The sequence below is a fragment of the Gorilla gorilla genome, chromosome 3 (genome assembly GCF_029281585.2).
Source record: "Gorilla gorilla gorilla isolate KB3781 chromosome 3, NHGRI_mGorGor1-v2.1_pri, whole genome shotgun sequence".
NCBI classification, from domain to species: Eukaryota; Metazoa; Chordata; class Mammalia; order Primates; family Hominidae; genus Gorilla; species Gorilla gorilla.
The window spans coordinates 207,700,877-207,717,363 of NC_073227.2; the positions used below are offsets into that span (position 1 = coordinate 207,700,877).

Here is a 16,487-nt window from a genome sequence, read left to right on the forward strand (position 1 = left end):
GTATTCCTACAGTCTTTTGGTATTCCTGCTTTCTGCACCCAATCCCAGTCAACCTACTCAAACTTCTTTGTGACATTATTCTTTAGTTTGAAAATATTCAGTATTTCCCCTTAGCCCGCTAAGTATATTATTCTTAACCTTGCATTAAAGACCTTTGATAACCTAACCTCTAACTAATTTCCTAATTTCCCAACACTACTTCTTATTTCAAAACAAAAAGGCATAACTTCCCAGACTTGCAGCAAGTTCAGTAACCAAGCTGTCTTGAGCCAATAACACCACCTAGTGGTGAAGGCTCTAAACTAATGTAACATCTTGACCTCTTCCCTTCCGAAACATAATGCAAACATTACTATTTTCTTTGTTTCCTGCCCTCCACTCCTCACATACAGCTTATTTGTTTTCACCTTTCTCTTCAACGTTTCTTTATTTTTCTCTCTCCTTAACCTCTGCCTCATAAAAACAATCCTCCCTTTTTAAATAAGATTATTTAAGTCATAGTCAAGATTATCTATGTTCTACCTAGACAAAAAAAAAGAAGCCAATCCTTTTCCTAAGATAACATGGTACGGTGAGGTCTTCAGAATTTCTCTCCACTCATCACACCACAAGCCACACTATGCTTTCTATAACTTGCTTTGCACACATCATTTCCTCTGCTTGAATTGTTCCCCTCTGATTCACACTTCCCTCAGAACTCACATTATCCTAAATCCACCTGCCCCAGATCCCCCAGCTTACTGAGGTGCTGCTATGGACCACCTTGACCTGAATGGATCTCTTATCACACTGGTCTATAAGAGACTGTGTACTTGTCCTCTCCCTTATCAGACTACAAGCTGCTTGAGAGCAGGAAACACGATTTGTTCAGCACTAGATGTTGTGTCTGGACCAATGTTTGACACAGAGGAGGTCCACTATTGTTGGATTGGTAAATGGACAGATGAATAAAGCATTAAGAGAGAGAAATGGGAGGCAGGACTGTGTTGAGGAGGGGATATAGAGACGGATGACATAGGAAAATAAAACATCCATCCTTCTCAAATTAACAGAAAATCCAGGCACAACCACCACGAGGCTGGTAACAACACTGCAGGTGGCTACTCTATAGAGGACTCATTTCCAATAGCTCAGAAAGAGGTCACCACCCACCTTACACTGCCGAAAAATTGGCTATAGATAATGCCAGATCAGTGTCTGTGTTGCAGATTATCACAAAGCTCTAACCTTAATATTCTATGAAGGATACAGATTAAATCATGACTAATATTTCCTAAGCAGTGTATAGAAGACTTTATTATTTTTACTTTATAGACTTATCTTCACATACATAATGAACCCTTGGAATTAAGCAAGAATTCAGGCAATGTATTTAAATCTGGGACTTACAGTAAAAGATGACTTAAAAAACTTAAAAGAGTGAAATATGCGGATTCCTCATCAGAATATATTTTTGAAATGAAAAGTTCCCCTCAGATATAAGAGAAAATGGCAACTTCCTGACCTTAATTGATGTATATCACTTATTTCAAAAACTCTTCTCCAGTGTCTAAGCATAAATAAGCACTTGCAAACTGAACAATTAAGTGAGACCAAAAGATAGAGTCTGGCTTCAACTTCTACATAATTTGGTCAAAAGAACAATTATCTAGCGCAAATCCCACTCATAAAGATTAAACAGCACATCCAGCCTTACGGCTCCCTGCTATTAAATCAGGTCCTTTAGGCTACAAATTATGCCACTGAGACAGAATCTAATGCAATAATAATGTACTAATTTGATTTGGCTGATTGATTCTACGTAAAATCAGCCAAACTTGGGTGGAAAGCAAGCGGGTAAAGTGTTAAAACATAATCTCTAAGATCCTATCCACCTCTAACATTCAAAGAAACGACTGCTTCAAAGGGACCTCAAAGCGAAGTCTAAAGGCAATGGAAAGGTAGAGGATGATCAGGGGAATGAAAACAGAATTAGTTTGTGCATAATTTTTAAAGATTTTTCTTCTCTTCTTTCTTTTTCTTTTCTTTTTTTTTCCCAGGCTGAATTGCAATGGCACGATCTCGGCTTACCACAACCTCCGCCTCCCGGGTTGAAGCGATTCTCCTGCCTCAGCCTCCCAAGTAGCTGGGATTACAGGCATGTGCCACCACACTCCACTAATGTTGTATTTTTAGTAGAGACGGGGTTTCTCCATGTTGGTCAGGTTGGTCTCGAACCCCCGACCTCCGGTGATCCGCCCGCCTCGACCTCCCATAGGGTTGGGTTTACAGGCGTGAGGCACTGCGCCCGGCCATAATTTTTAAACATTTTTCTGTTGGCACCTGTCCGGACCATGGATTTAAATGATCTACTAACATGATGAGAACCCAACGGGGATACTTCAAAAGAGACAAGTGAATATACAGGTGGCCCGAAATGATTTTATAAAGTCCTCTAACAACCACACTTCTTTTCAGAGTGCCAAAGAATTTGGCTCATTTAAGGTGTTCATTTTTCAAAAAATGGTTATACAAATGCAAACTTCATTCAAATCAAACCTTACCTTGAGCTTGTTAAATGCCATGTTTAGCATAACTCAAGGCTTATACTAATTGTTGTTTTAAAAAATTACATAGTACTTTAAGTATTTTTACATCTTAAATACAAAGGAATAATTCTAACTGTGGAATCAGAGCTGTCTTCCTAAGACAAAAAGACAAAGACAAATATCACAATTAACTATTAACTGGAGAAACACCTTTTCAAACGTCCCTGTAACAACTGGATGTGTTGGACAGCACAACCAAACTCATTAAGAATAGTGTGAAAAACATCACCATTACCTAGTTCTCACACACAGATACCTTCTTAAACTATCGAAACCTGTATCTGAATATATGAAGCATTAAGAATCTGCTTTTGAAAAGGAAATGAATAGCTGCAGGTCATTTTCTTTTCAATCTTTTCTCATACTAATAATCACTGTTAATATCCACTTTAAAAAAATCGCCTCTATCAGGCACCCGGGAATTGCTTAACAAAAGCCACTTAATGAAACCACAGTTCAGACAAAAAAAAAAAAACTTAACTGCATAGAAAATATTTATGAGTTTACTTTCCTAACTCACACAATTGCGTCCTTGTTTCCAAAGCCTTGCAATTCACATCAGCGGGAACAAAAAAATCTAACACACAGCAGAAAGCTGGCTCTCTAAAAGAAAGCACCGAGTTTTTTTTTTTTAAAGGCAATGAAGGACCAAAACCTCTTTCTTTTAAAAAGATCTTAGAAGTTCCTCCTCCAGAGAAGACAGAAAACACTGACAAACCGCACATTGTGCAGATGTTCAGCCCCGAAATGCAGCCTCGCAGCCCTTCACTCCGCAGTCCACCGGTTGCATCTGCACCTCCGGGCAGCGCTCCTGCAGGGCGCAAACACCCAGAGACCCAGGGACCCGGCAGCCCCGCGCAGGCCTCCCGCGTGCACCGCTCAGCGAGCGGGTCTTTCGCAGACGGCGGGATGCCCCAGGAGACCGCGAGGCCGGTGCAGCCCGGCGAGCTCCCGGAGGGAAGGCGGCGCGTCAGAAAGGATCGGACCCCAGCAATGGCTCCGGATCGGCCCCGCGCGGTCGCCTCCTTTTCCCGCTCCGCCGCCGGGACCCCCCCTAGCCAGTGCTGAATTTCCCAATTGGGAAGGACCGAGTCACTCCACCCTCCGGGAGGTCGCGCGCTCATCCGTTTTCGGCAGCGCCGGAGCCCGAGCCGGGGACCCGGCGGACACCCACAGAGTCCGCCCCGCAGCGCGCTGCACGCTCTCGCCCCCGCCCGCCGGCCCGCGCCCCAGCGAACTTACCGCAAAGTTGGCCCGAAGTGGCGACGGCGCTCTCGTGGAGCTCACCCGCCGTCTCAGCGCGCCCCCGAGCAGGGACCGGGCCTGCCGGGGGCCTCGCCGGGCTCGCGCGTCCGCATGGTACCTGCCGCGCGACCCGCTCCCGCTCCCGCGCCCTCTCCCCGCGCCCGGCCGCCCAGCTCGGCGCCGGCGCCGGCGCCGGCGCCTCTCGCTCCCCGAGCGCAGGAGATCCCTCCGCCCCGGCCCCGCCCGCCGGCGCCGGCGCTCGTTTCTCGGGCGCGGAAACTCGAGCCGACTTTCCCCGGCTGCCGGCTCGGGGCCCGCGGGTTCGGCAACGCAGTCCCGCCCGGGCCCAAAGAGCCCCAGTCCCTGCGAACGCCAGGTCCGTGCTGGGAGACGAGAAGGCGCCCAGCGGGGTCTAGCGCGGCTCCGAGGGGCAGGGCGAGGCTTGTGGTGCCGAGGTTAGTTACGGCCAGCCACAGGCGCTGTGCAAGGAATTGGGGAAAGCTCCCTGCCAAGAAAGGGAAACGTTAGCTTAGCTAAAAAAAAAAAAAACAAACAAAAAACGCTGGGGCCTAATGAGAAAGCTTCCCAGAGGCATCCCTTTAGCTTTTCCATAGCCTTCTGGGAGTCCCTGAATCTGCATTTGAATGGCGCGGCTCTGGGTCCGCGAAGGTTTGGTGGGCTGAAGTCGTCCTTCAGGTCTCCAAAGGAATGCAGCTAGGTCGGAATCTACTTCCTCCTTCAATCCACACTGAGTCCCCAGAAAATGGAAACGCTTCCCCCGCGACCTTTTTCTGCCGAGTTAGACCCCAGGCCCTCCCCGCCGCGGGTGCCTGGCCTCCCCCGCTGACACCCCGGACGCCCAGGCCTGCGGGACAAAAGGCAGTCGCGGCGTCCCGCGGGCTTCCTAGCCCCGGAGTCGGCCCCAGGGGCCCCAAAGCGTGACCCCAGGCCGACAACTGCAAGTTCCTAGGCAGAGGGGAAGCCCCAGCGCCGAGACGCCCGCTCCGAGAACTCCCCGCGCCGGGCGCCCAGCCTGAGCGTCCCGGGCGCGGAGCCCGTCCCCGGCGCGGGCAGGGCTCCAGCCGCAGGCTCGGCGCAGGGCGGACTCGGCCGAAGCCCGGAGGGCCGGAGGCGCTGGGACGCAGCCCGGACAAGAGGGCGGACTTGATCTCGGAAAGTTTGTGGGACTCAGGCATTTTAACACTGGGAAGACAAAGAGATCCGATTTCCCTGGGACTGGTGAGGGGAGCTTGGCGGGGAGGGGAAAGGCAGGGCAGTCAAGTGTGAAAGAGAATTTCCTGGGTTCAAAGTTAACGCAGTCACCTTATAAGCCATCTTAGAGGTGACCGGAAAAAATAATAATAATAAAGGTGTCTAGCAGGTTGTGGCTGGGAAGGAAAAATAATGCCTGCAAGATGAGTGTGCCGATTCGTAGCCCTATATTCCCTGCCCACCAGTTGGAATACACACAGATTCACACATCCAGCAAATGCAAACTCAATCATCCAAAGACGTGTTTGCCCCGGCCATAATTGCTCCAAGTGCTTACAGGTCAATTTCATACATGGAACACCTCGAAAGTGGGTGACCTGATCTCCAAGGCCAACCGGCTTGTGCCGCTTGCCGAATTGTAAATCTCAGCAAAACCCAAACACACCGGAACTCCAGCCGTTTCCTGGGAGCGAGGGAGCGGGAGTAGTGCTAAAAGGGGAAAAGAAGAACAGTAAAAAAAGTACAAAGATACCATTCCCTGACGTAAAATCACGGGATTTTTTTTAAATGGCACAAGAGAATTCCTGGAGAAGATTACCATTAATTAATAAGTAATAACGCTTCCTAGGGCTTACTAGATGTTTCACATCTGTTTGGGAATCCCGATTTTCCAGGCTCCCTGAGAAATCTATCTGCCTGGAAGAAGTTGCACTTCGTCGCCAGAGGAGCCGCCGAGAGCCAGGGATGGAGATTTCAGACTTAGGACTCTGCCACGATTCTACTGATCCTTAAGCGCCAACAGAACGAAATGGACATGCCTATTAGCTACCACAAATCGAATTATTTTATATGAGAGAGAGAAATGTGGTTCAAGTTCCACATTTGTCCTTTAAATAATCGACCCTCCCTAACCCTGTCCCCAAAGGCTCGTGGAAATTAGGGAGGGGGTTGGGGAGACGGTTCCAGAAACAAAACGCTTTCCTCCAGCACGGCCTCTACATCCAGTCCACCCAAGCTGACTTTTGTAACTCATATAAAGAATGGGCCCGGGTGGGTGGTCAGTGAAGACTGGGGTGAGCAAGCGCCCACGTCGCCGAGCGCCGGGGAGGTCCAGGTTCGCCTCCGCAGAGAACCCGGCAAGGAGCGCGCCTCGCCAGGTGCCCGGACTAGAGGGCGCTGCGCCCCTGCAAATCTCGCGGCCCCGATGCGCCCTCCCTAGGCACCATTGCTATAATAAGTTACATTCAAAATAATGCACAAACAGCATCGCCTCTCAAGTTCTTTTTAACAGTGCTCTATATGTATTCTATGAATTCCCAAAGCTATGCATACGAATCTTTCATCGCCGAGCCGCACAAAGCCAGAGGGATGCGCAGCTCCTGGAGCCGAGAACCCGTAGGGCGCACACGCTTCCCCGCACTCGCTTAGAGCCACACACCCCACGTAATTTCATTAACGTTTAAACTTAAATGCCAAAAGGCATGCACGATTTGAACAAAGAACTCACCAGTCTAGCCGAGTCCTCGGCCCAGGGCTCTAAAGTCCTCGGCAGCTCCGTGATCCCCTCGCGGTGTAGATATGTGTTAAGAGCCGGGTTTGAAGTACCAACTTTGCCTCCCCGGGATCTTCAGCATGTCCCTAACCAGAGTGCCAACGTCCGTGCCGCCGGGACCCAGGCGGCCGCATCTCCGGAGGCTTCCGACCAGGGCAAACTTAAGCACCAAACGCAGGCGAAAAGGGAGTGCGCGGGGCCGGAACGAGGGCCCGGGAGCAGCCAAGTTTGTCAGGACGTGCCCAGGCAGCCAGCCGCCGAGTTGAGGAGTTGCGGCCGGCGGCTGCGGCGACTCGCTGCCTCTTTCCCCACTCCCTCCCGCTTGGAGGCGGTGGGGGAGGGGAGGTGACGTCAGCGCCCCGCCTCGCCCCCCGCCCCGGGCGCGGACGGGATTCTCCGGCTGGGCGCGCCACCCCGACAGTGGCAGCAGCGGCCGTGGAGGCTGCGGGGGTCCCGGCCTCTGCGGTCTCTCTGGCCGGCCGCAGCTGTGGCGCGGGTGAAACGCCTGCCTTCCTCCTTCGGCTGCGTCTCCCGGGCGCCGGCGAGCGCGGGCGTTCCTCGCACTTAGCGCCTGAGCCGCCTGGAGCCCCGCTGCGCGCACTTCCCCGGCTCGCGGAGCCCCTCCGGCGGCGTTTCCCACGCCGCGGACTGCAGGTGATGCTCTTCCTCTTCTGCAGCTGAAATTCGTCGCGACGAATTGCCAGATTTTTGCTGGGCGGAAGCATGAACAGTCTCTGCAGACTGGCCTGGACGACTTGTACTTTGTGGCCCTCCAACTTCTGGATGTGAATTTTTTTTTCACGACTTATTATGCTCTTCGTGGTCTTTGTGTTGAAAATCACGGAGCTGTATTTTTATTTTCAAATTCTTTCCCAATGCTCCTCTTGTCTTGACCGTACTCTGAAGCTTATAAGGTTCTGAGAGGAGGGGGCAAAGGGATGGGGAGGAGCCAGTTCCTCATGTGTCTTACAAGTCATCCCTAGTGATAGGGGCTAATACACAAATCACTGTCTCCTCCTCGAAATAATATCCATTTAGATAAATGCAAACACTGTTGAGGTTTAATTTATAAAGAATGCGTCGTCTTTATGTAAGTGTCCAGCCTCCAGGAAAATATCTGCTGTGGAATATATTTTTAATGCCACTAAAGTACCAAAATACCTCCCCGAACAGCGTGAAATTCCGAGGGAGCCATTTCTGTGAGTTGACATTGTCCCCAGAAGATTGTCATTAACATTCAAGATCCTTGCAAAAGGGGGCTGGGGGCGGTTCTATCATATTTGCATCCGTTGGTATAAATATGTTGATCAGTTTAGCTGGTCGTTCTTTTACAAAGGTCAAGAGCAAAATTCTGAGCACAGAGGAAACTGGGCAGGGAGCTAAACAGTAAGGAGAGAACAAGATTAGGTGATTGGAATGTTGTGTGTGTTTAGCCTCGAAGTCATAACTTGTGTAAATGTCAGTGTCCTCATCTGTGATATGGGACTAATATCTGCTTCATGTGGTAAAAATGTATTCATGTGTTTATCCATTCAAAAAAAAACATGCTGAACTCTACTTGCCAGGGAGATAACAGTTATTCATGCAGGCAAAGCATTTTTACTGAGCATCATATGAAGTGTCTAGCACGCACATAGTAGGTACTTAAACAATATTAGTTTTCCTGCCCTCCCCCGCTCCCTTCCCTCACTTCTTGGCAGTGTCTCAGTTTTTAATCCATAAAATCAGCATCCTCACCACTGATTCGAGATTCTGCCAGGCAGGTCTCCAGACTCAAGTCAGGTCTCCTCGGCTCAAGAGATCCTCCTGCCTAAGCCTCTCCCTCAAGGTACATTTTGATTTGGAAGGGAGGAGAGGATCCAGGGAGCTAGGACACGGAGGGATATAGGAAGGGATTTTACAGCTCCTGCAGACCCCGAGGGCAGCTAGAGGGTGCCAGATTCCTAAGGAGGGAGGAGGCTGGCTTGAGAGGCCAGTCTGTCAGTGCCCAGCGGACTTCTCCTGCTTCCCTGTTTCAACTACACAGGCTCTCTCCTTTTGTGTCAATAGTTGAAATTAGAAATCGACCACATATTGCAAGTCCTCAAAATGATTCACAATAAATTCACCCCGAGAGGCTTCTCGCTGAAGTCCATTTGGTTTGCTGTACTCACTTTAAAGTTGTCATAAATAAACCAAATTACTTACATTAAAAAAGATAAAAATCACAAATGACAGGAACTTATGAATAACAATTGATGATATTAGTCAAAATAGCTGGTTTTCAAAGTGAGATGGGCAGAAAACTTTTAACAGAACCTCTAGAGCTGTGCTAATGTAGTGGGCAGCCACTTGCCCCCTGTGGCTACTTCCAGTTAAACTAAATTAAAAGGCACTTCCTGAGTCTCAGCAGCTGCGTTCCGAGTTTCAGTGACCATGTGTGGCTAGTGACGATTGTATTGATCGCAGCAGATCAAAGAACATTTTCATCATGACAGAGTTCCGCTGGACACCTTGGTTTAGACCTTTAAAAACACTGCTATTTTATGGAAGGCTACATCAAGCATTAAAATTTCAGTGTGTCCAATACCGAGTCACCTCTGAAGTATAAGGGAGGACCCAGAATCATGGAAGGGTTCATTCATTCAGCAAATAGTTATCAAGTACCAACAATATGCTGGGTGAAAATATGTAAGACCCAAGATTTAATGAGGTAGGTGTGTTTAGTGAGTAAGAAATATTAACATGGCCTTTTAGTTGTTTTCCACCTTTGCTGACTCATAAAACCAGGGGAAATCATAGATTTAAAGCAGGAAACAATTCTGAGACATTTTTTGGAATAGCCCTAGGACCAAATACTTGTAAGTAGGCTTGACTGACTCCTGGCATCCCACCCTCTCTGCTGCTTTCACTGCTTTCTCATCTGCCTGTGTGCCCATTGTGGCCTCCCCTTCCTGGAGGTGAGAGGAAATATCAGCCCTCTCCACCTCCCCTGCACCTTGGAATTATTTTACCCTTTGCATTCAAATACAGCTCTTCTCCGGAATCAGCTTGTACTCTCAGAGGGAGCCATTAGAACATTACACACTAGGCCGGGCGCGGTGGCTCATGCCTGTAATCCCAACACTTTGGGAGTCTGAGGCGGGTGGATCACCTGAGGGAAAGGGTTTGATACCAGCCTGGCTAATATGGTGAAACCCCGTCTCTAATAAAAATACAAAAATTAGCTGGGCATGGTGGCGGGTGCCTGTAATCCCAGCTACTCGGGAGGCTGAGGCAGGAGAATCACTTGAACCCAGGAGGCAGAGGTTGCAGTGAGCTGAGATGGCACCATTGCACTCCAGCCTGGTGACAGAGTGAGACTCCATCTCAAAAAAAAAGAACATTAGACACCTAGTCAATCTGATGGGAATCAGTGCTGGTTAACTATGGGTATGAGTATGTTATAATAATATCCTTCCACCCTTCCCAGTGCCTTATAGCAAGGGCTTTCTTAAAGCTATACTTAAAACATGAAATTTCTGATGCCATAACCAGTCACTTGGGAAAGTATTTGGAGGTATTACAAATCACCTACTAATGGCTAACCATTAAAAAAAAAGGTACAAGGTATACTTTCATTTTAAAGACACACCCATAGTGGAGTAGGGTGGCCGTAGACATTCTGTCCCTCAAATATAAGATAAACGTCCCCAAGTGGTTTGGGAACAGATATTGCAAGATAAATATAATTTTTGTGATGCTTTCCCAGCTCAGTGATTGAAGGATTTTAACCTTTTGAACAGTAGGCAACAAGTCATCCAGCAACTTACTGTTGAAGCTACTTTCTCAATAGAAGTATGCAGTAGAAAGAGCATTAGACTTGAGGTTAGAAGACCTGTTTTGACCTGTTTTGAATCTTGTCTTTGACATATATAGTTTGAATTTATTTGGTTATAACTGAATTTTGGGAATCTCACTTTCCTCTGTAAAGATAGATCTCTAAAATGGACACACACACACACACACAATCTCCCTCACTGGTTGTGAGAGATACCAGTCAAGAATAACTGTGGCCAAGCACAGTGGCTCGCACCTGTAATCCCAGCACTTTGGGAGGCCGAGGCGTGTGGATCACCTGAGGTCAGGAGTTCCAGACCAGCCTGGCCAACATGGCAAAACCCCGTCTCTACTAAAAACACAAAAATTAGCTGGGCATGGTGGTGTGTGCCTATAATCCCAGCTACTCAGGAGGCTGAGGCAGGAGAATCACTTGAACCCAGGAGGCAGAGGTTGCAGTGAGCTGAGATGGCACCATTGCTCTCCAGCCTGGGCGACCAGAGCGAAACTCCATCTGAAAAAAAAAAAAAGAATAACTGTAACTACAATATCAGTCTCCTCAAATTTACCTACTGTGTCTCACCCTGCCACTCCCATCTCAGCTATGAAGCTCTGTAGAACCAATGGCCAGTAACATGTATTTACTGCCAGTTATGCTCCGGACTTGGTTCCACCTTCTTTATATGCATTATCTCATGTCATTCTTACAAAATCCTGGGAAGCATTAGCAATTAATGCCCTGCCCCGATTTTACAGATGAAAACTGAGGTTTGAGGTAGATTAAATAACACACTGGGTCACCTTTCAGACTGAACCCTAAGGCTGGCTGCCTCCAGAGCAAACACTCTTGCCTGCTATAGTGCACTGGCTCCTCATAGCCTGCACCTCATTTGCACCCTTCAGGAACCATGACAGTTTTACACTAAAGGTCAGCAGTGTTGTGGTTTAAGAATTGGCCTAGGAGGGGAGCAAAAAACTATCAAATAATAGCTGCAGGAAAATGCTCTCTTGTAGCAGCTACGAGTTTGGATAAATAATTGTGTAAAAGTAGGTCCTTTAATCAGAGTGAGAACATCAGTGATTGTGTTCAGGAATACATACATAAAACACATCCATTACTTGTTTGGATTACATATTTTCATGTATATATATGCATACTGTTAGACACATTGCTTTTCAATTCAAAAATTATAGTCTGGCTTTTAACTTGTTTAGGCTGAACAGCAGAAAAATACACACCAATGATTCTCAATGAATTCTGACAAGGACTATGTCACATGATTTCATGATCAGCATTTCAATTTAGACCTTGCTTTTCTCTTTCCTGGACTGGAACCACTAGTGTTTTGTTTTTTTCTCTCTCCAATTCTCCTTTCTCTCCATTTCTGTTTTACATATGACAACAAGTAATTTTACCCTTGGAATATTCCCTCTATCTATACTTCTTTACTATTAAATCTCATCCCTTTTCCTGGTAGAATTTTTTAGTCACAAAAGCTAATCTTATATAGAAACTTTAATGAGGTATGGTGATATTTTCTCAGCATCCATTCTCTAACAGATCATCTATGTAAACCCATCAGGGTAGTTCTCTATTTCTTGTCATGGGCATGTTGATCAATGGTAGTCAGTGAGATATTAAAGGAAGTTTCTTGGAGGCTTCTGGAAAAAAAATTCCTCTCTCCTAAGAAAGAACCACAAGAGATATTACCTGAGAAAGAAGTTTTTAGATACAAAATGATTCAGTCTTGCAGACTATTGTTCTATCATAATGGCAGACAAAAATAAGGACGTCATGGTTGGGACTACAATAGTTATCTTGATTAGTGAGGATGAGGCCTAAACCAAGGAAGGCAGATGAAGGGCCTTGATGACATTGAATGAACCATCCCTGTAGGCCACGCAAACTAAAGATGTGTTTTTTTTGTTTGTTTGTTTTGTTTTGTTTCTAATGGGAGAGCATAGGTTTCCATATTGTTTAATCTGAGTTGTGCTGGGATTAGCATTACTTGCAGTTGACATCATCTATTTCAGCTAAGCAATCCCTTTTAAAATATCCTAGGAATTATTTTAAAGAAAAAATAAATTGATGTACTTCAGCTCATTGGTCAGCAGGAATTGGGCCTAACTCCAATGATAAGATTGAAGGATTCTTGAAGCTTTCTCTTAATGGTGAGTATACCAGTCTGCTTGGGCTGCCATAACAAAATGCCATTGAATGGGTGGCTTAAGTAATAGAAATGTATTTTCTGATGTTTCTGAGGGCTAGGAATCCAAGATCAAGGTGCCCACAGTGTCGTTTCTGGTGTGGCCTCTTTTCCTGCTTTGTAGGTGGACACATTCTCTGTGTATCCTCACATGGCCTTGCTCCGTGCCTACAGAGAGAGCAAGCTCTGGTGTCTTCCTCTTACAAGGATACAAGTCCTATTGGATTAAGGCCCCACCCTTACGGCCTCAGTTAACCTTAATTGCCTTCCTAAAGGCCCTGTTTCCAAATACAGTCACATTGAGGGTTAGGGCTTCAACACATGAATTGGGGAGATGGAAGAAAGATTCAGTCCATAACAGTGAGAAAGGAGTTTTCAGATGCAAAACTATTCAGTCTTGCAGACTATTGTTCTATCATAATGGCAGACAAAATAAGAACATGAAATTGTATTTGTTCAACCAGAAGATTTTTCTCCGCTCCCACTGCTCTTTCCTCAAGTACCCAAAACCTTCTAGTATATTTTCCAATAGTGTAAAGGAACTCCCGGAAGTGAATATTAACCAAACTCAGATATCCAATACTTACCAGAGGATAAATAGTCAGCTGGAAACACCGTCAGCAAATCTATGAACATTTGGAATTTGAATTTCTTTGTACCTGTAACTGTCAATATCAAATTTCGAGCCGAAAAGTGAAGTCAGCTTATATTTAGTGATATGGCCTACTTTGTTCACACTTTGTCCTTTATTTGAAATAGAATCATTCAAAAAAAAAAAATTAAGACTTGTGCCGTATTGGCCGGGTGCGGTGGCTCACGCCTGTAATCCCAGCAGTTTGGGAGGCCGAGGTGGGTGGATCACGAGGTCAGGAGACCAAGACCATCCTAGCTAACACGGTGAAACTCCGTCTCTACTAAAAATACAAAAAAAAAAAAAAAAATTAGCTGGGCGTGGTGGCTTGCACCTGTAGTCCCAGCTACTCGAGAGGCTGAGGCAGGAGAATCGCTTGAACCTGGGAGGTGGAGCTTGCAGCGAGCCGGGATCGCGCCACTGCACTCCAGCCTGGGCGACAGAGCGAGACTCCGTCCCCCCCACCAAAAAAAAATAAAAAAGACTGTGCCGTGTTAAGGATAAGATTCTTTAAGTGGGTTTGGTTGTTTTGCATGTTTAGGAAGGAACATCGTTTGCCCCTGCCCCCACCCCATACTTTTCTATGCAACAATTTGTGAAATATTGCCTCTCCTGTGTGGTTAGGTGTATGAAAGACCCAGAACAAATAACAACCTTTCCCTGATTTTTTTCCCTCTGCTAGACATTTGTTCCAGAGTAGAGTGAAGCTGGAAAGGCAGGCTGTGTGTTCAGTGCTACTGAGACAGCTGTAAGGCACTGCAGTGGGGTCTTACGGTGGGGAGAGAGACTGGGCTCAACTCCAAACACAAGTAGGAGAACTGGGGATTTATAGCCAGGGAGCAAAGTGGGGAGGGTCTGTGGATGGAAAACAACTACAATGATACATCAGGAGTGAGAGGAGTTCTGGTTAAAACGACTCAGGATTCTTGCTGCAAGTGGTCAGTGCAGGTCCAACAAGGACAGACACCAAGGTCACGGCCTGGGGGGCTTGCAAGAGCCCGACTGAAGTTTGGCTCAGGAGAAAATCTTTGTCAGTAGCAGGCTGTTTCTGTTTTTTTCTACTGTCTTATGATTATTTTGTCCTGAAAAAGCAGTGAAAGGAGAGGGACATTTGTTATTAATCAAGCTTCTGAGACCTTTTGAACCTTAGCTGTAACATTTGCAGGTTAACATTATTCATCTGTGTCATCGATTTCTTAGAAGCCAAATTGTTTAAGGGGGTTGGGGTGGTGTCTAGATGGGTAAAGGTGGAGTGCTGTAGAGAAACGGAGTTAAAAGTCAGGATTGAGGTGAGCGTTCTGCGGCTAACATTTACGGGCTGTGTGTAAACTCCACAAATTACTTGGCTTCTTAAGTGGCAATGGGGGATTAGCTAAAATGTGATTAGCGAAGACGCTAAGCTGAGCCTCAGGGATCCTAACTCCTGATCCTCACACTTTGGTGTCATCTCCCCCATCTCTTATCCACCAGGGTCTGTGTAATAGAATAATACAGAAAGGACAGGATGTCACTTCTGAGATTAGGTTATTGTCTTAGTCCATTTTGTGCTGCTGTAATAGAATAGCACAGACTGGGTAATTTACAATGAACAGAAATTGCTTGGCTCACGCTCTTGGAAGCTGAGAATTCCAAGACTGAGCGCCCAGCATCTGGCAAGGGCCTTCTCTTTATCAGCATTCCATGGTGGAAGGTGAGAGGGTGAGAGAAGGCAAGAGAAAGAACAAGAGGAGATTGAACTTGTGTTTTTATAAGGAACCCACTCCCTCCATAATAGCATTAATCTGTTCATGAGGGTGATGCCGCCATGCCCAAATACCTCTCCCTAGGCCCCGCCTCCCAACACGGCCACCTTGGGGATCATGTTTTCAACACCTGAGCTCTGGGGGACACATTCAACCCTCAGCAATTATAAAAGACACCGAGGTCTCCTCGCTCTCTCTCGCTCTCGCTCTCGCTCTCATAGTCTCTCCTGTTATTCACTCTGGGGAAAGCCAGAAGCCCACGTGATGAGGAATGGAAGGCTTCTTCTAACAGCCACATGAGTGAGCTAGAAAGTGGGTCCCCAGCCCTAGCTGTACCTTCAGATGACTGCAGCCCCAGCAGACATCCTGACTTGTGCCCTCATGAGGGCCCCTGAGCCACATCACCCAGCCGACCACGCCCAGACTCCTGACCATCAGAAATGATGGGAGTTAACAAATGTTTGTTTAAATTGCTATGTTTTGAGGGAATCTGCTACTCAGCAATTGATAAAGAAATTTGGAATAAATTATTATTGGCTATTAATAAAATATTATTGGCTTTCTACCAATAATGTTATGAGGATGAGAAGACACTTGGTAAACCATTAAGGACTACCACGAATGTTAGAACCCTGTGCATAGCCTGGAAGAAAATGTATAGAATAGTTCTATCCAAAGACTCTATGTGATGATGGGAATGTTCTATCTATGCTGCCCTGGTGGCACTACTGAGTACCTGACATGTGGCAAGTGCAAAGTGAGGAACTGAAGTTTTAATTTTATTTCATTTTAATTCATTTAAATTTAAACAGTTGTATGTGGCTAACGCCTACCATTTTGGACAGAGCAGGTCTAGAGACTTTCTAAGCCAACAAATGACTTGCAAAATCTAGTCAGTGAGAATACAGCGCATACAGCTTGTGGGCACGTCTTCTTCCCCAACTGTGACTTTTCTAAAGGAAGACTTGTGTTATTTATGAGGCCCAGAAGCGATGGATTGAGTTCCATTGAACCATTATTTCCTTCCTGGTTTAAAAAAGAACTATGCGTTTTGTAAAACTGGGTTTTCTGAGACCTCAGATTTCTCTTTGTATGTACATGTTCAATTTATCAGACATGAAATTATGGATTCAGTGGACTGTCTCACCCAACTGGCTAATTTGCATGATTAATTGAAGAGGCATGCAATGCAACTGTGCCCAGTTTCCTTAACCACACCGGGCACTGCTGATTCATCCACCTGGCGGATGAGAACAACTTCAAACCTGAGGGCTTGTTGGCCATACTCTATTTATTCAATGATGTCATCTGGCAAATATGCAACACAAAATACAGCTTGAATGGCACTAAGTTACTGGTGGTTATAGCTAAACTTGACTAGAGATAGACTTCAGTGTATGCAAAATTGTATTAGAGCTTATAGGATAGCACATATTTCATGCTGTTATCAGAGTAGGGAGGTTGATCTAGATTTGCTTATTCTCTTTTGTTGTTGTTGTTTTTTCTGAGACA

The 16,487-nt window shown here is 46.4% G+C and overlaps 1 protein-coding gene across 5 annotated transcripts in view; it reads right to left on the reverse strand.

Annotated features, from left to right (window-relative positions):
• Positions 1–7,341, reverse strand: part of FAT1 (FAT atypical cadherin 1) — a 140,040-nt gene extending 132,699 nt beyond the window's left edge. For 3 of the 5 annotated variants that reach the window (XM_031010082.3, XM_055385839.2, XM_031010081.3), the window contains exon 1: positions 6,553–7,341. The gene's annotated coding sequence lies outside the window, so the exon portion shown is untranslated. Of the gene's footprint in view, positions 1–3,830; positions 4,043–6,552 lie in introns of those variants that run through there. The other 2 variants (XM_031010084.3, XM_055385838.2) reach the window with 2 other exon arrangements.
• Positions 7,342–16,487: the final 9,146 nt, after the last annotated feature.